A 15,732-nucleotide genomic window follows, 5' to 3' on the forward strand; every position below is an offset into this window, starting at 1 on the left:
GCGATATTTCGAAAAGGCGTCCACCTATAGAACTAAGGCCCACGCCCTTTTAAAATACTTATTAACACCTTTCATTTGATACCCATATTGTACAAACGCATTCTAGAGTCACCCCTGGTCCACTTTTATAACGATATTCCGAAAAGGCGTCCACCTATAGAACTAAGGCCCACTCCCTTTTAAAATACTTATTAACACCTTTCGTTTGATACCCATATTGTACAAACGCATTCTACAGTCAACCCTGGTCCACTTTTATAACGATATTCCGAAAAGGCGTCCACCTATAGAAATAAGGCCCACTCCCTTTTAAAATACTCATTAACACCTTTCATTTGATACCCATATCGTACAAACAAATTCTAGAGTCACCCCTGGTCCACCTTTATGGCGATATTTCGAAAAGGCGTCCACCTATAGAACTAAGGCCCACTCCTTTTTAAAATACTCATTAACACCTTTCATTTGATACCCATATCGTACAAACAAATTCTAGAGTCGCCCCTGGTCCACCTTTATGGCGATATTTCGAAAAGGCGTCCACCTATGGAACTAAGGCCCACGTCCTTTTAAGATACCTATTAACACCTTTCATTTGATACCCATATCGTACAAACAAATTCTAGAGTCGCCCCTGGTCCACCTTTATGGCGATATTCCGAAAAGGCGTCCACCTATAGAACTAAGGACTACTCCCTTTTAAAATACTCATTAACACCTTTCATTTGATACCCATATCGTACGAAAAAATTCTAGAGTCACCCCTGGCCCACCTTTATGGCGATATTTCGAAAAGGCGTCCACCTATAGAACTAAGGCCCACTCCTTTTTAAAATACTCATTAACACCTTTCATTTGATACCCATATTGTACAAACGCATTCTAGAGTCACCCCTGGTCCACTTTTATAACGATATTCCGAAAAGGCGTCCACCTATAGAACTAAGGCCCACTCCCTTTTAAAGCACTTATTAACACCTTTCGTTTGATACCCATATTGTACAAACGCATTCTACAGTCAACCCTGGTCCACTTTTATAACGATATTCCGAAAAGGCGTCCACCTATAGAACTAAGGCCCACTCCCTTTTAAAATACTCATTAACACCTTTCATTTGATACCCATATCGTACAAACAAATTCTAGAGTCACCCCTGGTCCACTTTTATGGCGATATTCCGAAAAGGCGTCCACCTATAGAACTAAGGCCCACTCCCTTTTAAAATACTCATTAACACCTTTCATTTGATACCCATATCGTACGAAAAAATTCTAGAGTCACCCCTGGCCCACCTTTATGGCGATATTTCGAAAAGGCGTCCACCTATAGAACTAAGGCCCACTCCTTTTTAAAATACTCATTAAAACCTTTCATTTGATACCCATATTGTACAAACGCATTCTAGAGTCAACCCTGGTCCACTTTTATAACGATATTCCGAAAAGGCGTCCACCTATAGAACTAAGGCCCACTCCCTTTTAAAACACTTATTAACACCTTTCGTTTGATACCCATATTGTACAAACGCATTCTACAGTCAACCCTGGTCCACTTTTATAACGATATTCCGAAAAGGCGTCCACCTATAGAACTAAGGCCCACTCCCTTTTAAAATACTCATTAACACCTTTCATTTGATACCCATATCGTACAAACAAATTCTAGAGTCACCCCTGGTCCACCTTTATGGCGATATTCCGAAAAGGCGTCCACCTATAGAACTAAGGTCCACTCCCTTTTAAAATACTCATTAACACCTTTCATTTGATACCCATATTGTACAAACGCATTCTAGAGTCACCCCTGGTCCACTTTTATAACGATATTCCGAAAAGGCGTCCACCTATAGAACTAAGGCCCACTCCCTTTTAAAATACTCATTAACACCTTTCATTTGATACCCATATCGTACAAACAAATTCTAGAGTCACCCCTGGTCCACCTTTATGGCGATATTCCGAAAAGGCGTCCACCAATAGAACTAAGGCCCACTCCCTTTTAAAATACTCATTAACACCTTTCATTTGATACCCATATCGTACGAAAAAATTCTAGAGTCACCCCTGGCCCACCTTTATGGCGATATTCCGAAAAGGCGTCCACCTATAGAACTAAGGCCCACTCCCTTATAAAATACTCATTAACACCTTTCATTTGATACCCATATCGTACAAACAAATTCTAGAGTCACCCCTGGTCCATGTTTATGGCGATATCTCGAAAAGGCATCCACCTATAGAACTAAGACCCACGCCCTTTTAAAATACTCATTAACACCTTTCACTTGATACCCATATTGTACAAACGCATTCTAGAGTCACCCCTGGTCCACTTTTATAACGATATTCCGAAAAGGCGTCCACCTATAGAACTAAGGCCCACTCCCTTTTAAAACACTTATTAACACCTTTCGCTTGATACCCATATCGTACAAACAAATTCTAGAGTCACCCTTGGTCCACCTTTATGGCGATATCTCGAAAAGGCGTCCACCTATAGAACTTAGGCCCACTCCCTTTTAAAATTATCATTAACACATTTCATTTGATACCCATATCGTACAAACAAATTCTAGAGTCAGGCCTGGTCCACCTTTATGGCGATATCCCTAAATGGCGTCCATCTATAGAACTATGGCCCACTTCCTCTTAAAATACTCTTTAATACCTTCCATTTGACACACATGTCATACAAACACATTCCAGGGTTACCCTTGGTTCTTTTTACAACATGGTGATTCCCCTTACTTTGTCTCCACAGCTCTCAGCTGAGTATGTAATGTTCGGTTACACCCGAACTTAGCCTTCCTTACTTGTTTTTTTAAATTTGTTTTTAAATGTACCTTTCGGATAAAATTCAAAAAAATTTTAAAAGTTTTTTTTTTGTAATTTTTCAGTTTTTCGAGATTTTCGAATTTCGCCCTTTTTTTTCTCATAAAAAACCAATCAATTCTGCAATCATCCCCACTAATCCCGGAGTAGGCCGAGAATTTTTTTTTATTTAATTGAAAAAAAAACTTTACAATTTTTTTTGTATTTTTTCCGAAAAGTACATTTAAAAACCAATCTTAAAAAAAAAAGATCCCAAACGGTAAATTTTTGAAAAAGTTATATCATTTTGAAAACAAAAACGGTGTTTTTTTTTAAAATTCATAACTTCTTTTGAGTTGGATGAAAAAATTTGAAAAACTTCTGAAAAACGTCTTTCGTAAGCTAGAAAAAGAAGAAAAACTTTCAGCCAATTCTAAAGGGGTCGGGTTCAAAATTGGTCGAAATGGGATGGAATACCCCATATATATGGACTAGCATGAGCATGTGCACACAAACTTACAATCAAACAAAATGCTAAACAAAATGTTTATTCTGCCCCTGATCGGGTGCCCGACAGGCCGATTTTGCAGACGAGAAAAAAAAAGGGGGGGGGGTGGGGGGGGGGGGGGGGGGGTACTTCCAGTGCCCATCGACTCCTTTTTGTAAACGAGAAAAATGGGGGTTGAGGTTGGTGGGTTGGGGGTTGGTGGTTGGTGGTTGGTGGTTGGGGGGTTGGGGGTTAGGGGTTGGGATTGGGCGGTACTACAAGTGTCCAATTGCTACTTTTGGTAGACGAGGAAAAGAGGGGGGTGGGGGGATTGGGCGGCAGTCGCTCGACTAGAAATCTATGGGACTCTTTAAAACGGCTCGTGTGAAGTCTAGGACTCATTAGCAACATGAGGAGACATTTAAAAATTTGCGGCCCTTTAAAAATGTAAGCCCCGTTTAGCGATCCTCTCCTGAACGGCAAAGCTCTGCTAAAAGCTCTAAGCTTTCTGTTATACATCGGCCATAACAGAAACAAAAAGCTCTAAGTTTAAGGACGTATGCGCCTAAAAGTAGGCAACTATATTGTTTTGCTGTATATATATGTGTGTCGGTGTGTATATACTTTTCCTTGCACCATTTGAGTTAGAAACGGCATTTACATACTACTGCCGTTAACGTATTGTGCGGTGTTTTCCGGGATAGTCTCATTCGCACTTTCAGTATTTTTCAATTTGTAAAAACTAACTTTCACTGATTTTAATTATTTTAAGTTATTTTTCAAATGCACACGCATACGCTACATAAACTTTCACTAAAGTAAAACAAGTAAGCAAGGCTAAGTTCGGGTGTAACTGAACATTAAATACTCAGCTGAGAGCTTTGGAGGCAAAATAAGGGAAAATCACCATGTAGGAAAATGAACCTAGGGTAACCCTGGAATGTGTTTGTATGACATGGGTATCAAATGGAAGGTATTAAAGAGTATTTTAAAAGGGAGTGGGCCATAGTTCTATAGGGGGCGCCGTTTCGGGATATCTCCATAAAGGTGGACCAGTGGTGACTCTAGAATGTTTCTGTACGATATTGGTATCAAATGAACGGTATTAAAGAATATTTTAAAAGGGAGTGGGCCATAGTTCTATAGGTGGATGCCGATTCGGGATATCACCATAAAGGTGGACTAGGGGTGACTCTAGAAAGTTTTTTACGATATGGGTATCAAATGAAAGGTGTTAATGACTATTTAAAAGGGAGTAGGCCTTAGTTCTATAGGTGGACGCCTTTTCCGGATATCCCCATAAGGGTTGACCAGGGTGACTCTAGAATGTGTTTGTACGATATGGGTATCAAATGAAAGGTGTTAATGAGTATTTTAAAAGGGAGTGGACCTCAGTTCTATACGTGGACGCCTTTTCGAGATATCGCCGTAAAGGTGGACCAGGGGTGACTCTAGAATGTGTTTGTACGATATGGGCATCAAATTAAAGGTATTAATGAGGGTTTTAAAAGCGAGTGGCCCTTAGTTGTATATGTGAAGGCGTTTTCGAGATATCGACCAAAATGTGGACCAGGGTGACCCAGAACATCATCTGTCGGGTACCGCTAATTTATTTATATATGTAATACCACGAACAAGATTCCTAGGCCTTTTTATTTCGCCCTGCAGAACTTTTTCATTTTCTTCTACTTAATATGGTAGTTGTCACATCCGTTTTACAAAGTTTTTTTTTAAGTTATATTTTGCGTCAATAAGCCAATCCAATTACCATGTTTCAACCCTTTTTTCATATATGGTATAGAATTATGGCATTTTTTCATTTTTCGTAATTTTCGATTTCGAAAAAGTCGGCGTGGTCATAGTCGGATTTCGGCCATTTTTTATACCAATAGAATCTATGTCATTACTAAATTACACAAGGATTGGTAAATTTTTGTTCAAATTAAGGCATTAAAAGTATTCTAGACAAATTAAATGAAAAAGGGCCGAGCCACGCCAATTTGAAAATTTCTTTTATTTTTGTATTTTGTTGCATCATATCATTACTGTAGTTCAATGTTTACCTAATTTACTTATATACTCTAAAGGTATTAAATTTTTTGTTAAAATGTGGCTTTTAAATTTTTTTTTTTTAAGTGGGCGTGTTCGTCATCCGATTTTGCTAATTTTTATTTAGCACACATATAGTAATAGGAGTAACGTTCCTGCCAAATTCGATCATGATATCTGCAACGACTGCCAAATTACAACTCGCAAAACTTTTAAAAGTGGGCGGTGCCACGCCCATTGTCCAAAATTTTACTAATTTTCTATTTTGCGTCATAAGGTCAACCCACGTACCAAGTTTCGTCGCTTTATCCGTCTTTGGAATACATGTTAAATTCCAGTTAGAATTAGCAATTGATGCAATTGGTTTATATTCTCAAATTCATTAAACAATTAGAAATAGTTCAACTAATTCCCATTAGATAATTGAAATTTGTATTCTAATGGTAAATCTAATTGCAATTAGTTGCCATTAGCAAAAAAAATTGGGATACCTTTACAATTACAAATCAAATTGACTTCTGCTAATGCAATTAGATATTCAATTAGCTTGAATTAGAATCAATTATTTATATTTATTTACATCATTATTCGTTCACTTCAATAATTCTTTGAAAAAAATTTATCTTTATCAAAATAATTGATTCCAATTCTAGCTAATTGGATATCTAATTGCATTAGCAGAAGTCAATTATATTTCTAATTGTAAAGGTAAACCAATTTTTTTTGCTAATGGCAAATAATTTCAATTAGATTTACCATTGGAAGTCGCGTAGACAAGACAAGCAGGCCCAAAGCTGTAAGACAGATGGGCTCCAATAGCGAGGTAGCAACTACCTCGAAAGCTGCGGGTCAGAAGGAAGTTCCAATTACGGAAGTAGGAGATAAGCCAAAGGGAGATAATGCGAAGACTCCGGCTTTCTCGGAGGCGCTAAAGGGAGTTAAAGCTAAGACTCCGGCTTTCTCGGAAGTGACAAAGGGAGATATCACTAAGACTCCTGCTTTTCCCGAGAAGATGAGTAATGTGGCAAAGCAGTCACTGACTGTGGCGCTGGTTGATCGTAGCAGTTCTTTCGGACAAATGACTACTGAAAGGTGGAGATCTGTGGAAAGGGAGCTTATTAGCTTAATGCTTAAGATGATGCGGGAACAACCAAGTAAGCCCCTTCCAACCTTTGATTCGGGGGGATGGTATAATGGTGTGAAGATGATAGCGTGCGACAACATTCCGAGCTTGCGGTGGCTAGAGGAAGTGGTTCCAAACCTCCAAAGGCAAGGCACGAACGCGCGGTTTGAGGTGGTGGATAAAGCGCAAATCCCCACGGTACCAAAAGTTAAGCTATGGATACCATGCGTGATGAAGTCGGAGGATACACTGCGACTTCTGCAGAATCAGAATCCGAACATACCGACACAGGATTGGAAGGTACTTACTGTATCTCGGCCTACCGAGGATGGTCAGTTCTACATCTTCCAAATAAACAAGCACGCGGAGGACATTTGGCAAAATGTCCTTTGGCACTGGCAAAATTTACATGCGGCTCAGGAAAAGAAGTCCCGAGGATAAAAACCCTAACACGTTAGAGGTGGGCAAAGTCGAAAAGGACCTCAAAAGCCTAAGGGAAAAAAGACAGGTGGAGGTCCCCGACGTCACCACGAACGTGCTAGAAGAGGACCAACCGCTAAATGGTGCTGTGACTCTAACATAGGAACACCCGGCACAACAGTCACGAGAGGCTGAAGGGGGCCTCGAATACTCTAAAACAAAAGGGCAAGGGGAGGACGACGACGTCAAGACGAAGGTGCTGGAGGGGGACAAACAGCCCAATGGTGCTGCGAGTCCTACAGATAAACCTCCAACACTGTAAAGTGGCGTCGAGCGAACTCCTCCTAACCCTTGAGGAGGGTTCGTTTGACGTGGCGCTGATCCAGGAGCCGTGGCTCTCATCGGGAGGAAAGGTTTCTTGACTTTGCGCGCGCGGGTTTGGCGTTTACTACGCGCAAACGGAAGGACGGGTGCGAGCTGTAGTAATGGTAAGGAAACAGCTTCATTCATATATGCTGCCTAATTACACCACTGAGGATCTCGTTGCGGTGGCCGTTGAGCAAAAGAATAAGCAGGCATTTATCCTGGCGTCCTGCTACATGGCCCATGCTGCGGAGGTTCCACCGATGGGGTGCAAAAGGCTAGTACAGGAGGAAGGGCGCAAAGGGCGGTTGGTCATAGGCGCAGATGCAAATTCGCACCACAATGCGTGGGGAGGAGCAGATACGAACGAGAGAGGCGAATCTCTGTTTTGTTACATCCCACAAACCAATTTGCAGATAACCAACAGGGGAAATGTCCCTACATACATTGGTCCAACATCCAGCAATGTTCTGGATATTACATTGAGCTCCGAGCGTGATATATCAAGGTATGATTGGATGGTTCTTGATAGACCATCCTTCTCCGACCATGCGTATATCAGCTTCAACATCCCCCTAAAGAGGGTAGAGAAGGGAGGGACCTTTAGAAACCCTAGGCCAACGAACTGGACTAAATTCCAGAAACATGTAGAAACAAAACTGGGACAACCCCAAAGAGGTTGCTAATGTAGAGGAACTGGAGGAGTCGAATGAATTCCTAACAAGGACGCTTATGACTGCGTATAACAAAGCTTGCCCTCTAAGAAGATTCAGAGGAAAAGCAAAGCCGCCATGGTGGAGCAATGAGGTGAGTCTTCTAAGAAGACAGGTAAAATAAATGTTTAAGCTCGCAAAGACCGCGTAAACCGAAGCGTGTCGGGACGAGTACAGGGATCTATTGAGGATCTACAAGCGTGAAATTACCAGGGCGAACAGAAATTCGTGGAAAATTTCTGTACGGACATAGAGTGCTCCAGCGAAACAGCATGGTTGAAAAACGTCCAGGGACTAATAAAGAAAGAGAACGGGGAATCGTCACTTAATAGTGAGGAATCCCTTGAGGTGCTTCTCGATACACATTTCCCATCGGGAGACCGTTTAGAAGAGCGAGCAGACATCACTCACACTTCGATCACAGAGCTAGTAGTGCCGGGCTTGGTGACCGATACCAAGATCGAGTGGGCAGTGAAGACGTTTTCTAAGTTTAAATCGCCGGGGCCAGATGGTATATTCCCGGCCATGCTACAAGTCTCAAGTAGGGCGGTCGTGGAATGGCTTAAAATAATATTCGATGGGTGCATAAGACTGAATAATGTACCGCACTCTTGGAGAACTGCTCGTGTAGCTTTTCTACCAAAGGCGGGGAAGATCGGTCACGTGTATCCCAAAGACTATAGACCCATTAGCTTAACATCATTTCTGCTCAAAACCTTTGAGAGGCTGATAGATGTGTACATAAAGTCCAACGTGGATGAAAAGCTGCTCTCCACAACACAGCATGCGTACACCAAAGGCAAGTCGGTAGACACCGCATTGCATAGGGTGGTAATAAGCATAGAGAAATCCCTGGAATATAAGGAGTATGCTCTAGGAGTCTTCTTGCCGGGGCTTTCAATAATGTTGCAAAATGGGCGATTATGGATGGTCTTAATTACATTAAAGTACATCCTGCCTTAATCAGATGGATCGGCTGCATGTTAAATTGCAGAAAGATTACATCACAATGGGGATTGTACGAGGCCACGAAATCAGTGGACAGGGGCACGCCGCAGGGAGGGGTTCTATCACCTCTGCTGTGGACGCTGGTCATCAACCAACTGCTCAGGCAATTCGATGAGGGACCCGTAAAACTTACGGCTTACGCAGATGACGCTGCAATTGTCATAAATTGAAAGTGCCTTCCAACGATTAGTTCTTTGATGGATCGGGCGCTTCGGGATATTCATACCTGGGCATCTAATGTCGGGCTGAAAGTCAATGCAGAGAAGACGGATATGGTCTTGTTTACAAAGAGGCACAAGGTCCCAAATTGGACCAGGCCTAAGTTAGGAGGGGTGACCTTACAGGAGAAACCTTTCACAAAATATCTAGGAATCATCCTAGACAGTAAGCTGTCATGGAAGCTCAACGTCGAGGAGAGGGTCAAGTAGGCCTCAGCGGCACTCTATGCATGTAAAAGAATGCTGGGGTGTACGTGGGGCCTATCGCCTTCTCTTTCTCATTGGGTTTTTACAGCGATTGTAAGCCCTATTCTATACTATGGAGTTCTTGTTTGGTGGAAAGCCACACAAAAAACAACATATGCAGACTATCGATACTTAGCATTACGGTAGCCCTGAAAACAACCCCGACGGCTGCACTGTATGCCATTCTGCACAGCCCACCTGTAGACCTGGTAGCAAAGAACAAAGCGTTAACGACCGCACCCAGGCTCGGTGCTTTGGGGCAGCTTGAGCGCCGACCATATGGCCATAGTAGTATAGCGTCATCAATCACAAAACAAACAGACTACATGATTACCTATCTGCGCTTCGAGGGAGATATTAAGGCCACAATAGGGGTGGACTGTTGGCGCAAGGGTGCGCAAATTGTGGACGAGGCGATACATGTGTTCACCGATGGTTCCAAAGTAGTGGAAGGAGTAGGGTCTGTGGTATACTGCGCTGATCCGGAAATAAGCAGATCCTAGAGGCTGCCGGATTACTGCAGCGTTTTCCAAGCAGAAATATTAGCCGTAACCAAAGCAGTAGAAACCCTGGAAGAGAATGGCTTAAGCTGCAACCGTGTAAACTTTTATATTGACAGTCAAGCAGCAATTAAGGCAATAATCTCGCATAGCACAGCATCTAAATGCGTGTTAGAGTGTAAGCAGTCTCTGGAGAGAATCGGGACAGGGAGAAGCATACACTATATTGGGTCCCAGGGCATACGGGAATAGATGGGAATGAAAAAGCGGACGAACTAGCTAAAAAGGGCGCATCCCTTGAAGCTTGCTCTGTAGATGTCCCAATTAGATTGGGCAAGATTAAGCGAATGCGAGAGGTGCACATAATCGACCAAGCGGGAAAGGCGTGGGTTCAAGCGCGGGGCTGTAAAGTGTCGAAGATTATGTGTAGGTCTTACAACCTTAGACTAACACAGTTGCTTCTATCATTAAAAAGAGAGGACTGTAGACTCATGACTGGTATTCTGACTGGACACTGCCTTCTGGCGTCATATGCCTTTAAATTAGGCTTGGTCAGCGATAGCAGATGTAGGAAGTGCGGGTTGGAGGAGGAAACGATCGAGCACGTTCTGCGCTCGTGCCCTGCACTTGCCAGGCTATGACTCCAGCTATTAGGAGTGATACAGCTGTCAGATCTAGAAGCAGCAAGTGGCTTAAGTCCTAGGAAGCTTCTAGTATTTGCCAAGAGGACGGAGTTATTCAGCCCAATTCTAAACGAAAATTCCGTGCGAGTTTTTCCCTTCTCCAATTCGTCGTATTCTAAATAAAAATTCCTTGTGAGTTTTTTCACTTCTCCCTTTCCTCCTATTCTGAACAATGTTCGAAAAAGCGGAAACCGGTTATGGGAGAAAAGTAGGTATTATGAATGTGAGGGAGAGGGGGATTTCTCTGCCATTTCATAGGAGTTTTTTCACTAGTTAAATTAAAGGGAATGCATCAAAATAGTTTAAGGCAATTGGTTCTTTTAAAGAACACTTATTTGTACAAATTTGTGCTAAAATATGTATGTACATTCTACCACAATATTCTCACTGTTAATACAACAACAACTACAACCAAAATATTCTTTATTTTAAGTCAAAAAGTATATCATAAGCAACGGTAGAGCTCTTGGTATACATATTTGATGCAGCCATCCAGAAATTGCACAAGGATTTTTTAATAAGGCGTAAATAGATTTTGGCATATGACGAAGGACGAATTCAACTCAACTTGGCCGCCAGAAAATTGCTTTGCAGAATGAATGCAGGCAACTCCGGCAGACTTGTGTTATGCGGCCGTCTTCTTCTTATGTTCCGCTGTTTATGTTGCTGTGGCACCAATTCATTACTCATTTCAGTGAATAACAGATGAAATGCAATAAATACTGTGCATTGTTTATATTTTATTTCTTAATTTCCAACAAATTTGCAACAATTTTTTAAACAAAATAAGAAATGTGCAACGAAATTTCAATTGACAAAACAGCTGACTTCGAAAATTCGAAATTTCTATTCCCCAATTATTGTTCTCCCTAGGAGAACAGAATTGGAGGAATTTTTCCGCGGGAATAAAAAAATCCGCGAGAACAAAATTCCGCCAGAATATTTAGAATTGGTCTGATTTTATAACATAGGTCCTGGTTTTTCAGTTTGGTCGTTAAAACAAACTTCTGGTAACACTACGGACTCAATCAGTTTATGTGAGGCCCTCATGGACGGGCAGTTCAACCTACCTACCTACCATTGGAATAAAAATTTCAATTATCTAATGGGAATTAGTTGAACTAATTCTAATTATTTAATGAATTAGAGAATTTCGCAAATGAAGGTTAATTAGCAATCATTAGCATTATCTAATCATTACTTAACATCTATGGTCTTTGGTAATGTATTATCGCACTTTTTCGGTTTTTCGAAATTTTCGATATCGAAAAAGTGGGCGTGGTTATAGTCTGACTTCGTTCATTTTAAATAGCGATCTGAGATGAGTGCCCAGGAATTCATATACCAAATTTCATTAAGATAACCTCAAAATTTACTCAAGTTATCGTGTTTACGATCGGACGGACGGACGGACATGGCTAAATGAATTTTTTGTTCGCCCAGATAATTTTGATATATAGAAGTCTTTTATCTATCTCGAATAGTTTATGCCGTTACCGATTACCTTTATGCGAACAAAATTAATATACTCTGTGAGCTGTGCTCAGCTGAGTATAAAGTACTTATACGCAGATATTAACTTTCAAACAAACTGAAAAATCATAACAAATTGTCCTAAAACTAAATTCATATTTTTATGACATTATAGCCAATTACATCACGATTAGACATCCAAAAAAGATTGCAATGCCCATCGCAAGCAAATAAATGCAGGTGTGCGATTTATCATCTCCTTTCCCGACGCTTTTGATTTCTCTCCCCTCTGCTGCTTACCCTAACTCACATTCTCATTGAACTCCACCCTCACCCTCACCCTCACCTTCACACTCATATTTGGATTAATATCCCAAAAATAAGAAATATTCAAATAAAAACGTTTTGTATATATATCACAACATCTTCAACAGCTTTTAAGTCGATGCAAAGATTTTCAAAAGATTCGAGCGGTCTTTGTAGGCGTACTAAGTTGATCACGTACAATTTTAGCAGTGAAGCCTTATAAATGACGAAAATATTCATAAAGTATTGATTTATCACAGAATTATCTTCCATTTTAAAATAATATTTATTTTTTTACGGTAATATTAGTCGCGGTCGGAATAAGTAGAGTGTTGAATTTCATTGTAATACATTTCCTTAAATGCAAAAAACCGTGTGGCCCCTCGGACAAATAGGCTGACGGATGAATGGATGAGCAATCCTAACATAAGCGTTTTTTTATGTTGAAACTACCGATTTTTTCTGCGTGAAGTTCGTGAAGTGGGATAAATGATAAAACTTGTTTAATGAATTTGATGGTAAGTTCATCTTCTCCCACTCCACTCAAGCTTATGCCAAGGACACGCCAGACTGTTTTAAACTCAAACAGTGTACCATATGAAAAAGCATTTCACTGCGTGAAACAAATAGGATATCAGTTCGACTATGAGTACATGATTCAAGAAATGCATCATATAAAGTTTCAGGAGAAAACTTACACAGCGCATCGTTCTTATTGCGAATCTTTAGACTATTGCGCCGCAAGTTATTGCTTGGTAGCCCAGTTTCTAGCTTTCTTAATAGGTGCGGAAGCTAATGCACATCACAGCGAATTGGGAGGCGACGACATAAATGATAGAGGTGCGTCCCTTTTTTGTTATATACTACAGAGTAGTCTACAGGTGGCCAACAAGGGTTGAATGTCTACATATATTGGGCCTACGTAAAGAAATGTGCTTGATATCACATTAAGCTCTGAGCAGGATATATCGGGGTAGGAATGGAGAGTCCTCAGACCATGCGTATATCAGCATCAGAATCCCCCTAAATAAGGTAGAGTTAGAAACCTTACAGCAACGAAATGGTACAAATTTCAGAAATATGTATCGGAAAGACTCGGGCAGCCTGAAAACGTTGCCACAGTAGAGGAGTGCAACAACTTCTTATCAAACTGCGTACAACAGAGCTTGTTATGGAAACGCATCTTCTAGGGAAGCAGTAAGGAAGGCGGTCGGCATAATGTGGTGGTGCACAGTGGCTAGTCATTGTCGGCTGGGGCGGGTCCTTGCCAACCTTACTGTTCCTGCGCCATAAACAGAAAAAAAGTTCCTATCATGCCTATCAAAACTAAAAGCTGTCAAATTCAAAAAAAACCTGACAGAAGCGCAGAGACGACTCAAAACGCTTATAATTCAAAAACGACATCCGGCGAACCGGATGTCACGGACAGACCGTTAAAACATTCAAAATTTAAAATTTAAAACAAAATCTAACCGCAAAAAAAAAAATCGAACCGGAAACGACCGGTTATATCGCTGAAAAATAAAAATAATAAACAAAAAAGCTGAAACAAATAAAAGGGGGAAACACAAAAAGGGCCGAATATACATAGGGGCGCCGCGGGTGTTGTTGCGACGCCCGGTGCTTTAACCCACCCTCAAAATCCATGGCCACCGACGCACCTATTTTTCCGGTGGCCCCTTACCTTTTTCTCTAAGTGCCTTCTAAATAACTGGCGACGCCAGCATTCCCATTTTAAATACTTATTTATTTATAATTCATTTCTATTAACGTATGTGTTTAGGAACTGTACCGCCTAAACACTCAAAAAGAAAAATAGCGAATGATTCTGGTTGCTGGTTTATTTGACAAGGTTTCATTCTAAACTGAAACGTTAGTCTCTATAACTTTATTATATATCAATATGTAATACAAAATTGTTATTGTCGCATAACGGCTCACTAAATATGAGATTAGTATACAAGAAATCAATGCAATGCAATTCTTGTAGCTCTGCTATGTACATATGTACGTATGTTAAAGATGTATACCTTTGTATGGGCAAATAGCAAAAATAATGTGGTGAAGGCACGGTAAAATGGTATGATTTATGAGTACCGTAATGTCGGCTGATAAAATTAGCATACGAATAAGGTGACCAAGTTATCTTTGAACATCATATACCCAAATGCATAGTGAAACCAGCTTGACTATTAAACATCCTGCCCGGCTGAACCTTCACGGTTCAGGATGGGTTCCTTTACGTCAACCAGACGACATATCTTCTGCACAGGGCGCTGGCATATATGCTTGATGAACGTACCTTCGGGCGATTTTGTTCCACCATTGTACTCCACTGTGACTATGCGCACTAAGCCATCCTTATCTGGATGCATGTCAATGATGCGTCCGATACGCCAGTAGCTGGGGGGCAAATTTTCGTTCAAAATAAGAACAACATCACCAATCTGTAAATTTGGCGCTGACCTGGCCCATTTGTTACGGGCCTGCAAAGTAGATAAATATTCTCGTTGCCATCGCTTCCAGAAATGCTCAAACATTTGTTGCAACTGCTGCCTATACAGCAATCGGTTTTGATGAATTTCAGGTACAGGTACTTCCGGTCGACAATTCAATGGGCGTCCAATCAAAAAATCAGCTGGTGTAAGGGCCAGAAACCCATTTGGATCGTCATAAAGCGGTACGAGTGGACGGGAATTCAAAACGGCCTCAATCTTTACTAGAAGAGTACTATGCTGATTAAATCGTAGCGTTTGTCGTCCAATTGTACGGTAGAGATGTTTTTTGGCAGACCGTACAGCAGCTTCCCAAAGTCCTCCGTGGCGAGGAGCTGCAGGAGTGATGAATTTCCAACGGGTGCCAGTTGTTGCGATGTGTTGCCGTGATCTGTCACTTACCCACTCTTCTAAATCCCTTTGCATCTGTCGACTGGCACCGACAAACTGCGTGCCGTTGTCGCTGTACATAACCGAGCTTATTCCTCGACGACTAATGAAACGGTCGAAAACGTCAAGAAATACCTGTATGGATAAGTCTTCCGCCAGTTCAATATGGACGGCCTTGGTGGCCATGCAAATAAAAATCGCTGCATAGCATTTGGTTGTTGTATGTGATTGCTTACCTCCAACCCGCACATTAAAGGGCCCACAGTAGTCGAGGCCAGTATGTGTGAAGGGCGGAGATACCAAAACACGAGATTTTGGGAGAGATGCCATCTGCTGTCGTTGGGTTATCTTCTGATACCGGCGACATACAATGCACCTATATATATGCGACTTAACCAAGGTACGGCAATGAATTATACAAAATTTCTGACGTAGATGTTGTTGCAT

Source organism: Eurosta solidaginis, unplaced genomic scaffold (genome assembly GCF_040869045.1).
Source record: "Eurosta solidaginis isolate ZX-2024a unplaced genomic scaffold, ASM4086904v1 ctg00000779.1, whole genome shotgun sequence".
Classification (NCBI taxonomy): Eukaryota; Metazoa; Arthropoda; class Insecta; order Diptera; family Tephritidae; genus Eurosta; species Eurosta solidaginis.